The following is a 12,942-nucleotide window of genomic DNA, read 5'->3' as shown; positions in this document are numbered from 1 at the left end:
CCCGGTTGATTCCATTACTCAAGAAGCCAGGGGCGGATGTCAAAAATATTAAGAACTTCAGGCCCATATCACAACTACCCTTTCTAGCTAAAGTGGTAGAACAGCATGTGCTGACGCATCTCTCGAAACATCTGGAGACAAACGATCTGTTAGAACGTAATCAGGCTGGCTTCCGGTGTCATCACAGCACGGAGCTGGTGATGTTGTCCATTTTGAATGAATTAAGATGCCGAGCTGATAAGAAGATTCCCGGGACCCTGGTGCTCCTTGATCTCTCGGCCGCTTTTGATACGGTGTGTCATAATCAACTGTTGAAGCGCCTGAGAGATCTGGGCATCGGGGGGACCGCACTAGGCTGGCTTACCTCATTCCTGCAGGGAAGATCGCAGAGGGTGCAGTTGTCAGACCTAGTATCTAAAGCAGCGGCCATTACCTGTGGAGTCCCGCAAGGCACTGCCCTTTCGCCACTCCTTTTTAACATCTATTTGCAGCCACTGATTTCTGCTCTTAATCAGATGGATTGCCAGACATATAACTACGCTGATGATACACAGATTATCATCCAAATAGAGGACTCGCCAGGAGCACAAGCTAGGCTGCATAACATCTTAAAGTTCACAATCAACTGGATGTCCACCAACTCCTTGAAGATTAATCCAGACAAAACTGAAGTGTTGCCTATCACCATCTCAGGCAACCCTTGGAACGATTGTTTCTGGCCCAAGGAGTTGGGTAGGACTCCAGTACCGGCAGCCCAGTGAAAAGTCCGGGAATCCATATTGATGGCAGTCTGTCGATGAAGAAGCAAGTGTTGTCTGTGGTGAGCACTTGCGTGGGCCTGCTCAGACAGTTGCAGAAAATTTCCCAACTGCTGTCCTTCTATACCTTAAGGAGTGTGGTGTCTTCTATAATTCTAGGACGGCTGGATTATGGTAATGCCCTTTATGTTGGGCTACCACAGCAGCTACTTTCAAGACTGCAAATAGTCATGAATGATGCTGCTAGATTGATTTAAAAAAAATCTAGGAGCACGCATGCCACGCCGCTCTTGCGCCAATTACATTGGCTTCCTATCAAGCAGAGGGTAATGTTTAAAGGCCTATGCATTACGCATAAGGCGGTGTACGGCAATGCGCCTAGTTACATCAAGGCCAGACTGTTGCGGTATACCCCTAGGAGGACACTGCGCTCATCCGAGGATATTCTGCTGGTCAGACCACATTTACATCTGTCCATTTTGGGTGGACGTGCTTTTTCAACTGTACTCCCAGCAGTCTGGAATAAACTGCCATACTGCCTTCGGAAGAAACCTAATCTACTACTGTTTCGCCAGATGTTAAAAACGGTGCTCTTCCAAGAGGCATGGGATGTGCTATAATTTAGTCGCCTGTTTCTGTCATGTTCAGTGTCTTCTGTTACAGCGCTTAGAGACCTATGGGTGATAATGCGCTATACAAATAGAATAAATAAATAAATAAATAAATAGAGGGCATCACACTCCAGGTGAAACATGTAGACAGTGTAGGTCCCTTATTGGAGGTCTCTGATGTCCCTAAGGCCTCCAAAAAGAAAAGGGGCAAGCTAACAAGCCCTTGGAGAGCACTCTTGAGAGTGCCACACAGCAGCAGATAGGAATTCCAAGTCATCCACTTTTTTAGGCAGGGTGCTCAGTCTCTTCCAATGGCAGTCTTCTCGTTATTTTCAACAGATTCTTCTGGAAGTGTGCACAACACAGTTCAGGATGTCTGGTCCCACATCCCCACAAGTGTGTCTCAGCTCTGCTAAAGTAGGGCACCAGTAGTTATACTGTAGTGTGCCTTTAAAATAGGGGGTGGTTCAGAGTGTTCCCTTTCAACCACATATCTTCCTTAAATGTACCATGAGGCCTTGGAATGCAGATCTTAATCTTTAGTAGGGCCATGTTCTGGCTTCCCAGAGGCCAAGTATCAAAATCTCTCCCCCCAATCTGTTTAGCCAAGTCCTCAAATTGCAGAGGTCTGTCATTCCAGTTGCATGCCCAAAGTTTATGACTGTCTCTGTGGAATGCACAAGTGTCCTCCCCCAGCCTCCAGTGAGGACTGGAGTCAAACTAAAAGGCACACAAAAGAGTTTAGCGCAGATAAATTCCAGCTATCTAGATGTGGGATTTCTAAGCTATTATAGACAAATCCACCTTTACTATAAGGGAGGATTTGTGATGTGAATCTAATGATAGTAAACAAAATGAGGTTGCTCCATTGTAAGCCACCACTGCAGCTTAAACTAATCTCAGCCATTTCCCCATGTTAAGATTTGGGGTGAGCAAGTTTCAATGGTAGTGAAAACACACACAGGGGTTCTTCACTACCTGGACAGATAACAAACGTGTGCCTGCCCTGACTTTCACCTAGCTCTTGCTATGATTTGGAAAGGCCAACCTGGAAATAAGTGCAATTGCACTCATACAGGCCTGCAATGGCGGGCTTGAGACATGTTTTAAAAACATCAAGTAATCGCCACTTCCAAACAGGGTGCGCACACTTTCACAGTGTGTTACAGTATAAAAGTGCCCAGAGTCCAAAAGCCATGAAAAGAGAATCATCAAAGACCAGTAGGAAGAAAGCAAAACATTTAGGGAAACTACGTCAAGAGTATCAGGTCTAACACCCGTGCAACGCACCAAGGAAATGGCTTGTAGTAACAACTCAACAGTTTTTATAGTAGGTTCTTTTTTTAAGCAGCCCAGGCATGTCTCACAGCAACAACAGTGTTTCACACTTAAATTACCATCGTGCACGCTATAACCAATCACATCATAATGGTAAGCATTGGCATTACTCGACATTACAACTTGGCATTACAACACATGTCCCCCCTTACAAAAACATAGATGAGTGTTGCCTTCAAACATTATACGAATCTATTAAAACTAGAACATATTTCCTAATCTGTGAATAAAATATACATCAAAATGGTAATAATTATGGGGAAAAAAAGAAAAACATATGCAGAAAGAGACAAGAAAATACTTGCTTGTTTATATTAAAAAACATTTACACAAACAAAATCTTCAAACGTTTTCAGTTAAGCGATTGTTCTAACATATCTTCCATAACTGATTTGGTTGTCATTGTGTGAATTACAATGCAAGTTTCGAGACCTAGATGTACCAGGTACACCGCTTTCCTCTTCTGAATGCACGCCACTCTCACGCTCAACCTGCTTATCAAAAGGATGTACATCCACATCACTGTCCATCCAATCATAGTTATTGACATTTTCTATCTCAGCCTGTGCAATATTCCTACACTGAGATATTCTGCCGGCATCCCACAATTTTCAATTGGGCATTTCATAGTGTTGCAAAATATTTTACACAACTGCAGAGGTTCAGAAGATCTGCTTTCAACTATCCGCACCTTTCTCTCCTTCCTCACTTTGACCCAATAACTAAAACTCAAACTAGATTCCTTAGGGCCAACTTTTTTGTCATACCATATATGCCTGTTGAGTAAGAGTAATTTTCTTCCTCACCTTCTCTGGAGACCACTCTAGCTGTTTGGCTGACCCCATCCAACCAAGATCTTTGCTCATGGGTTCTTGACCACACATTAAAGAAAATTTACTTTTCTCTGTCACACTACTCAGAGTAATTCTATACACCCAAATTAGTTTAAGAATCTCACAATCCCAATTCAACCTATAGCTCCTAGCTTGTTGAATAATACCCTTAATCACTCTGCTAGAGAGCGCGCGTAACTAAACCATTTTCTTGGGGATGGTACAACAACATATGTTTATGTGTAATACTATTCTGTTTCAAAAGTTATTGAAATTGTTACGCTAGAAATTGTGGTCCCTTATCTGTAAATATACACTTGGGCAGCCCTTCTCTCATAAAAACTCTGTCTAAAAACATAATAATGCCTTCATACTCTGTCTTTCACACTATTTCAATTTCAGGCCATTTGGAGAAATACAGCAACTGGTACAACTGCAAATAGTGATCCCTGCTCCTTTTCAGTGGTTGCTACATTGCTACATTCCATGCCACAGCATATCCTCTAGCGCATTTTGGGCTGCCACAACTTATAGCCAATTTCTGTAGCGATGACTCAATAGTATTCATAGCAGGTTCTTTATTTAAGCAGCCCCAAACACATCTGAGATCCAAAGCAGCTTCATCCAAACTGCCTTAAATGTCACAAATAGACTCTTCATTCATTAACCTACTACACTAGATCTATGCTCATGCAAACTATAGCCAATCACTTCATAGTGGTAAGCATTGGGATTACTTGACATTACAATTTGACATTACAACACACCTACGTGACGTAGAGTAATGTAATGCATCAATTTATGCTGCATTGGATTACTCGAGATTACCAAAGCCACGCAGGACCGAGCAAGGTGGGCTTGTGTGACTTCAGTCAGCTCATTTTTTTGTTGCGTCACTGATGAGCAGTGCAAGAGCAAAACAAAAGGGCTCATGAATAGGCCTTCAAAGTTAGAGCGCCCATCGAGACTCTCAAAACATTTTCTCAAGAATCTAATATTATCCTGACATTTCTGTACCTCTATTTTCTCCTGAACTCTCCTTCCTATACTCTCACTCCTATCCCCACTAATATCCCTAAAAAAGTGTACTCAAGCTGGAGATTGCACTTCCCTTCTCCTGCTTGAGGTCCTCAAACATCTATCTCCCCTTGGCATCATGGAGAAAATGAGAAAGGAGAATTCATTCTGTGCTGAAAATAATGTCTCTTTAGGTGCTGTTGTGAGAATTGCTTCCTTAATTCTATAATCTGCAAAATTAACCATCTTTCTATGATACTTTGCTTAGGAAGAGGCTTGCCTTGAGACACCCTGGGCTCACACCACAGTTAAACCTTGCATGTATTCTGACAGTTGAAATGATTTTAGCAAACTCTCCACACATGATTTTGGGTCCACAGAATCCTCCTTGTGTTCACGCTCTCGGGTGATGCGCAAAAAGGAGAATATGGAAAGGTTCTCCAGCTGTTCTTGCTTTTCATTGAGATGAGAGTCCTGAGTTCTGGTTCCAGGTGTTCCTTTAATTCCATGGTGGTATCAATTTATCCACACAATCAGACACTCGCTTTTCATTCCTTCCAGTTTGGGTCAGAGCTGGGCCATTTCATTGTCCTGAAGGAAGTGACCCAAATAGGGTCACCCGGGTCGCTCTCAACCTCCACTAGCCTTCCAAGAAATGAAGAGTCAATAACCCAGTAGAGAATGCAATCAAACTGATTTATTAACAAAATACACTGCAGCGGAGTCCGGTCTGACCAGCCTACTATGATGGCTGACCATGGACTGACTTTTTCCAGCATAAAGGGAATAATTATACATTTGAGCATCGGCACAAGATGCACCCTCCCAGTAACTTTCCACAGAGAGCACCGAAGAACAAAGGGGCACACAGAGATGAGCTAAGAGTCTGAGACTGGCACACACTATCTCTTTGGCAAGGCCATACAGTCCATCCTTGCAGCTGGAATGGGATGGGGAGCGCCCTCTGTCTCATGGAAAGGTATGCGTTAACAAGCAACTTTCTCATGCTTCAATGAGGCCTAACCTTGGAGATGCAAATGCATCCCAGCAGCTTTGCTGCTGAGGCAAGGATTATGCGACAGAAGCTTGATCGTAGTTACAGAACAAGATGGCGCCAATAAAGATGGTGCCATGGATGCTAACTTAACACGGAATAGAGTTTGAACATACCAAAGGGAGCATTTCAATTCGGTGCATTATGGAAATAACATTTCAAAGCTAACAGACCCTCCTTTTAGCATTCATGCTAAGCTTTATTGGTGCCATCAGGTAAGGTTCTTAACAATTCTAAAAGAAATGGGGGGAACACTGTTCAATCAAAGGCTACTGTTGTTAACTTATGGACTATCTGTCAGAACTAAATACTCTATGAGGCTAGACACATGTGGTGTCCGCATTGTCACACAGAAGCACAACAGGCAGGGAGACAGTGCATACACAGACAGCAGGTCAGAATGATACTTGTTATGGCAACCAGGAAAATGATAATCCTTCAGCCCCAAGGCGCGTATAGGCCTCAAAACCACCTGTACGTGACCACATGAATCTTATATTTTGTATCTTATGGATACCCTGGCTATGGGGTCAGGGTACTTACACAGCAGGCAAACAAACTGGGAGATGGTGTATGCAGAATCAGCATGAAAAAATAGTATCAGCAAATACAACTAAACCAAGAATAATCTTCCAACCCCATGTTACAAACAAAATCCAAACCCACCCCGATAATGTCCATGTACCTGTTCCTTTGTACATTTAAGCTATTAGAAGACATTTTCAAAATAGGACAATCTATGCATGGCCTTATGCAGGGCCTACATCACAAAAACATGTTCAGGCAGTGAAGGTGTTGCACAAACCAAATAATGAACAGACTATCTTCTCTTGTTGGACAAGCCCCACTCCAGACATGGTGCTGCAAATGGCTGTCCTTCAATAATGGGGGAACCAAAAGGATACATGGTGATTGGGAGAGAAATGCAACACAATGGAATTGGTGACCAGGAAACAAGAGGATGGGCAAAATTCTTTTTTCCAATGTCCTTCATTGAGCCATCACTGGCAGGCTCCTCTTGTTTATCAGGCGTAGGCGCTGTTGAGCACTGCCAGTGGAGCTGCGCGTCCAGCTCGGATCCAAATCCCACGTTGCAGGGCAAGGTATTTCTTTCTTCAGGATCACAGTCCATTTGCCCTGTTCATCGACTGTCCAAACAATGCACCAATCTTCCTTTCCCTAAACTATCGTTGGTACCCAACAGGGTACATGAATCCTAATCTTCAGCATTACAGTCCATCCCTACTAGTCTGACTTTCCTTTTGGTGCGCTGTCCCTCCTGTGGGGGCGCACATTTTACCTCAACACTACGGGCACAGATGGGTCAGGTAAAAGGGGGGTCAAACTCAAGGGAACCAAGGGACAGAGGTTCAAACACAGGCGAGCCCACTGGCTGGGGCTTAATGAAGTGAGATTCAAGCATAGGTGGACCAACAGGCTGGGGCTCCTGGAGAGCTCCTCTTTCTTTCCTTTCTTTTTGGTGGTCTTGCCTGGTCCAGCACTTCTTTGCTCTGCAGCTCCACCTCAATCTTATTCAAGTGAATGGTCCATAACAAGCAGCCTGGCTGTGCATCACATCCTGGCCCCTCTGTTGTGACGGCAGGGCGTCCCGGACATATTAGTGAATAGAATGCAAACTTTCAGTTAACTAGCAAAGATAAAACTTTATATGCTTTTTGTTTGTTGTCTCTCAACACTAAATAGTGGGATAAGCCTCAATCCCTTTGCTAAACTCTTGAAGAACAATCAAGACATCCTTACTATATCTGTCTCTTCCTATGTTATTCATCTGAAGAACCTCAAAAGGGGAAAATATGTGGTGCGAAATTAACGGGGGCATCTGGATATCCCTTCCAGAATTGTGCATCATGCGCAACATACAGTACACGGGCTGAACAGTGTCTCATCATAATGTGGTAAATAAAGTTTACCTATGCGGAATTTCTATGCGGTAAAGTTCAATAAAAATAACTCAATCAAAATGAGAGGCAGAGTCCGTGGCATCTGAGTTTATAAGGGTTTTATTCCATAGAATGGAATTGGTTCGAACCAGGTATCATGTTCCATCACCACGAAGGTTCAGGAAGGGATAGACAATGCTTTATTAACAGAGTACAATATATATAGTAAATGCATACAATGGTGATGGATACAGAAGGCGTAACAGCTGAGAGAAAAGAGATAAGAACACATGTACGTAACAGAAGGCGTGCACGAGGGCGTACACGGAGGTGTGTGCTAGAAACGTCACATGAGAGTGTCACAGGTGGGTGAATCCATAGAGGAATCCTGCAGTGTCAGCAGAAATATATGGCAGAGATGCGCGCGCAGCAGCATGACGTGTTGTTGACGTGGAACTGGAGGGTGAAGGGGACTTGACATTTAGCACCATACGTGGAGACAGAAGTCTGGCGTGTCAGAACAACCTAAACCCAAATCATATCTAATATCTTGTGTTTGAGGAACTGTATTATCTAGAAGGAAAGGTCTCTCGGGCAGAGGCTATTCTATACTGACTGCTAGTGCATGCATATGTGACTACGTGTCTACGTGTAATGCAAGGGGGCCATGGGCCTACCATGGTAACGGGAGCAATGAATTACTTGCACGGAGACAGAAAGGCCGGGCCCTTTGCTCTGCAGCTGGGGAGATGTTTTCCTAAATCACTAGACAGGAATGTATTTTCGAGGAGCGGAGCAGATAACTTGAAGGCAAAATACAGTCTTGGCAGGCAAGCAGGCCGAGCTGGGCACCGCTCGCCGCACAGGGAGTAGGGTAAGGGTCATGGATGCAGATCCAGGCTGCAGCTTTCAGAGGCAGAAGGCAGAAAAGGCTCGATGGCAGAAATCAGGGCCTAGCTCGCCAGAGCCAGGAAAACGAGAAAGTGCACCATGTAAAGACGGTGGCACGGCATACTTAGGAACTGAATTTTCGACCCATTCATGGTGGATCTGAAAGAGGACATGTTAACGTTGGACGCAAATCTATTTTCTCTCCTTTTCTTTCCCAATATTATCAGTTAATAGAAGGGAGGGGCAGTAACATGGATGTCTTCTAGGGGACACATCTTTTATTCATTACATTTTTGGCGAACAGTGCCAATTTATTGCTGGTTAGACGTGCACTGGTGAGGTGCTGTGTCTCTGTTTATTCAAGGTTTAAACAAAACAATGGTTCAGGGTTGGCCTCAATGGTCCAGAGCGAGAAAGACCCCAAAGGAGGAAAAAACAATGTATATACATGGGTCGGAGTTGGTACTTTAGATTATTATCAGGTGCTCACATAAAGTGAGATCTTAAATAATTAAAAGATCAAAACGCTGATGACCCTCACAATAGGAACCCCCTTCATTGTACATATTTATGTGGAGTTACATTCTTGTTGTCAATGTGATGTTATGTTTTTAGTTCACCTTCACTCTGTCACTTTACGCACTTTTTCACTTTATTTGAGCACCTGATAATAATCAGTACCAACTCAGATCAATAAGTAAAAATTAAATCCCTAATTTATACACTATCTATGTTTCCCTACATCTTTGCTCCCCTGATGAATAATTGTCTATTTTAAAATAGTTTTTTCTCCCTTTGGGGTTTTTCTCGCTCTGGACCTATTGAGGCCAACCCTGAACCATTATTTTCTTTAAACATACTCTAACCCCAGGTTCATTTATCGGGGTACCCTTGTTCTCCTACACTACTCTGTTTATTCAAGGGCATGTTCCCAGAATAACTGTAAGATCAGTGAGTAAAATGAGTCCAATCGATTGTCTTATGGAGACGGCCACCGTCATGACCGCACTCTAGACAGCTCGGGAGGGCTCTTGCAGTAGCATCAAAGACAGAAAGTGCACAACAAACCATCTTGTGTACTTACAACACAAAATGGCATGCAACAAAATATGTACCAAGCACAGAAGCCAAAGAAAGTGCAGTTTGTTCGTTGCCCAAGTGTTAGTTGCCCAAAATACTGTTTCAGGCATTCCAGGTAAAGGCTCGTGCACCTCATGCACCCCATCCCCATGCACCTCATTTAATGAGTTAGTTCACCAAGGAGCTAATCCCCTACCACCCTTTGACAGTAGGTGACCCAAGTAGGAAACCTCTTGTCGACAATACTTACCCCTTTGAAAAGCATATTCCCTGGCCATCCAAAGCTAAATGCAATAACTATTTGTTAGAAATGGAGGTCTCTAGTTGGCATGCGGTAGGAGGCCTCAGCTAGGCCCACAAGTGCAAGGGGTTCGCCCTTCTCTGCACAAAGTCCTCAGACCAATAGGAAGAAGTTGGCACAGAAACTGGAATAGAAAAAATAATATTTATTACACCTCATGAGGTGGTGCTATGGTTAAGACAGTACCCTTCGGTATTGCAAGAAGTAGCACCACGAGCTAAGAAAGCGTGGTTCATTTATACCCGCACAGGGGCTCAAAAGAAGGCGTAACAAACACAGGAGCATGATTTATGTACATATAAGGTAATATTGAAAGGCACAATCGATCAGTGGGAGGAGCTAACAGTTTAGAAAGCTAAAACCCAAATTCCTTTGTGGAGCTAATCATTAACAGATGTGGACCCTACTAGACATGCGCGAAAGTGGGGGATGCTAAATATAACTTATTGTCTGGCAGATTTCAAGCCCCGTTAAAAGGAAGATAGGACAAAGCACATGGTCGGCACGCGGCAGCGTGTAGAAGACAAGATGGCTGCTGTAAATACAAAATGATGTTTGCTAAATGTCAAGATAACGGCTGGAACTAAGATGTCTTCTGCTAATGCTTAATCTAGTCGCTGTCAAATTACAACAGACGACCCTTTCAGCATTAGCTGAAGACATTTGGTTTTCTGGGATAGTCTAAATATTCATCCTGTATATCTATTCGCATCATTTCAGCTACTTCCTTATTTAACATGTGTTGGGCTTTCATATCTACAACATCTTTCCTGGTTCGTATGCAAGCAGTGATAAACATAGAACATAGCATTGGACCACAATGGATACACATACAACAGGTGAAAATCCCTGCAATTACAATACATAGAATAGTCAGTAGTTTCCAACCCCAGGCAGAGACTAGAGCCCAATACCATCCAGCAAAAGTACAGGGGCCATTCTTTGTATGAATGTCTGTAGCTATCTTATGCAGTTTAAAAATTGCGTCATATACTGAGGGTGAATTGTCCGGAATGAAGACGCAGCAACTACTACTGATAATTTTACATGCACCACCCCTGTCGGCTAGCATCACATCTAACACCATCCTATTCTGGAGCGCAACAATTCTGGCAACTTGCAGTTCTTCAGTAATATTTCCCAAAGCTTTAGCTGTCTGATTAGTAACAGCTTCTACAACTCTAGTTAACTGTCTCACTTTCCTGCTATTTAATGCAGCACCCACAAAAGAGAACAGACCCAAATTGAAATTAACATATTGTTGCAGACTAGTATCTGTTTGGTCTACTGCATCAGTGCTTATTGTCCTTTTGTTTCGATTTAATGAAATGTCATTAAACAACCTAAAATCTCGATGATATGATGCAGGTGCCAGGAAAACAGGGGGTAATAAGAAAGATACATAAAATACACCCGACCACCCAATTGGTAGTCTGTGATATCCATAGCTGCCACATACTAGATATTTGCTATGCAAAGCTAAGAAAGAACTATTGTTTATTCCATCTATATTCAAAACTGTAATACAATCACTTATTCCAACTGGAATTCGTTCAACACTTCGTACACACAAATCTGCTTTATTCTTTGTAACAGTAATCACAAATTGTTCACTTTGGCAGAGTCACTTGTGTTGGTGAAAATATATGGCGTGGAAATATTGTCCGGTCGGTATTCCTCCCATTCCCATTTAGTTCCATTAGCTTGAGGATACCCATCTTTGTCCTGATAACACTCATTATTCAGACGGAAAAGAAGTCCACCTACTGTAGGTTTTTTAGTCGCAAACAAAAGAGTGTACCAGGCTCGACAAGAGCCATTATGCGAGAAAGGAAGTGGAATAAAAGGCATTCCTCCTTTCTTTTGATGTGCTGGTATCATTCCATATACCCAACAGTTAGTAGTGTTTGTGGCATTATGGTTATGATGCAACATCTGAACAAAAGTGTTATTGAGATAAGATTGACGGTGTTTCTGCTCATCATACGGAAGAGTATAATGGCGATGTTACTTTGGGACTGGAGTAGTAACAACAAAAAGCTCACGAGCAGAAGCCATCATCTCAACAGACCAAGTGATTACTGCTATAATCGTCAAAACAGCAATAACCCTTATAGCACCAATAATCTTTCTTTTATTCATTTTAGCAGCAAAAGTCAACTCTTTCTAAAAAAATAAAATCAAAACATAACAATCGTAGGAGCTCTTCTCCCGTGGGTAGACATTGGTTTCTTCACTGAAGATCAAGACGGGTGTCACTACACTACGCAGGGCTGATCCCCCCCTTGTCTTATCGGCATTCTGTTTCCACTACCCAGGGCGGTTGCTCAACCTGTCTCTTTCAAAACTGCAGACTCTTTTCTTGGCCTCAAGTTGTATCGCGATGCTCCAGGAATCGTCTGGTCCGGGAAGAACTCAGCAGATTCGTCAAGTGATACAGCTTGGCCTTTCTCCGTAGTCAGGATCTCTCGATGATCGGTCAACATCGCAGGTTCCACCAAGGTCGACAATACCTTTCGTCAATGGGTGTTATGCACCCAGTTTTTCCTGTTTGTGACTCGAACTGCTGTTCTCGTGGCTAGGAGTACTTGTTCTGGTCCTCGCCACCTCGGCTCCAAGCTACTCGACCTCTCAAATACCTTAAACATGACATGGTCGCCAGGTCGAACCTCATGGCCGTCACCTGCAGATCTGCCGGGGAATGCTTCTCGAAACTGTTGGTGAATAGAAACCAAGCTGTCAGTTAACTGTGCCAAATAGTTATTCATCAAGACACAAGGTACATCATATACAGAACTCAGTTTCGGAACTCCCCAAATATTCATCGGTCTCCCAAACACAACCTCGTAGGGAGTAAGACCTGTCCGAGAATGTGGTACTGATCTGATAGACAGCAATGCTAGCGGCAACGCATCTGGCCAAGTCAAAGATGTGGAAGCTTAAATTTTTGCTATTTTCAGCTTCAAAGTAGCATTATACCTTTCCACCAATCCTGCTGAATGTGGATGGAACACTGCATGAAACTTCTGTTTAATCCCTAATCCCTTCAGGACATATTTAATAACTTCCCCAACAAAATGAGGTCCTTTATCACACCACAGGAGTTTGCAAACACCAAACCTCCGGAAGAATTCCCTCAACAACACCTCCGCCGTAGT

Source organism: Lissotriton vulgaris, chromosome 4_1 (genome assembly GCF_964263255.1).
Source record: "Lissotriton vulgaris chromosome 4_1, aLisVul1.2, whole genome shotgun sequence".
Lineage (NCBI taxonomy): Eukaryota > Metazoa > Chordata > Amphibia > Caudata > Salamandridae > Lissotriton > Lissotriton vulgaris.
This window is presented reverse-complemented; position numbering follows the sequence as displayed.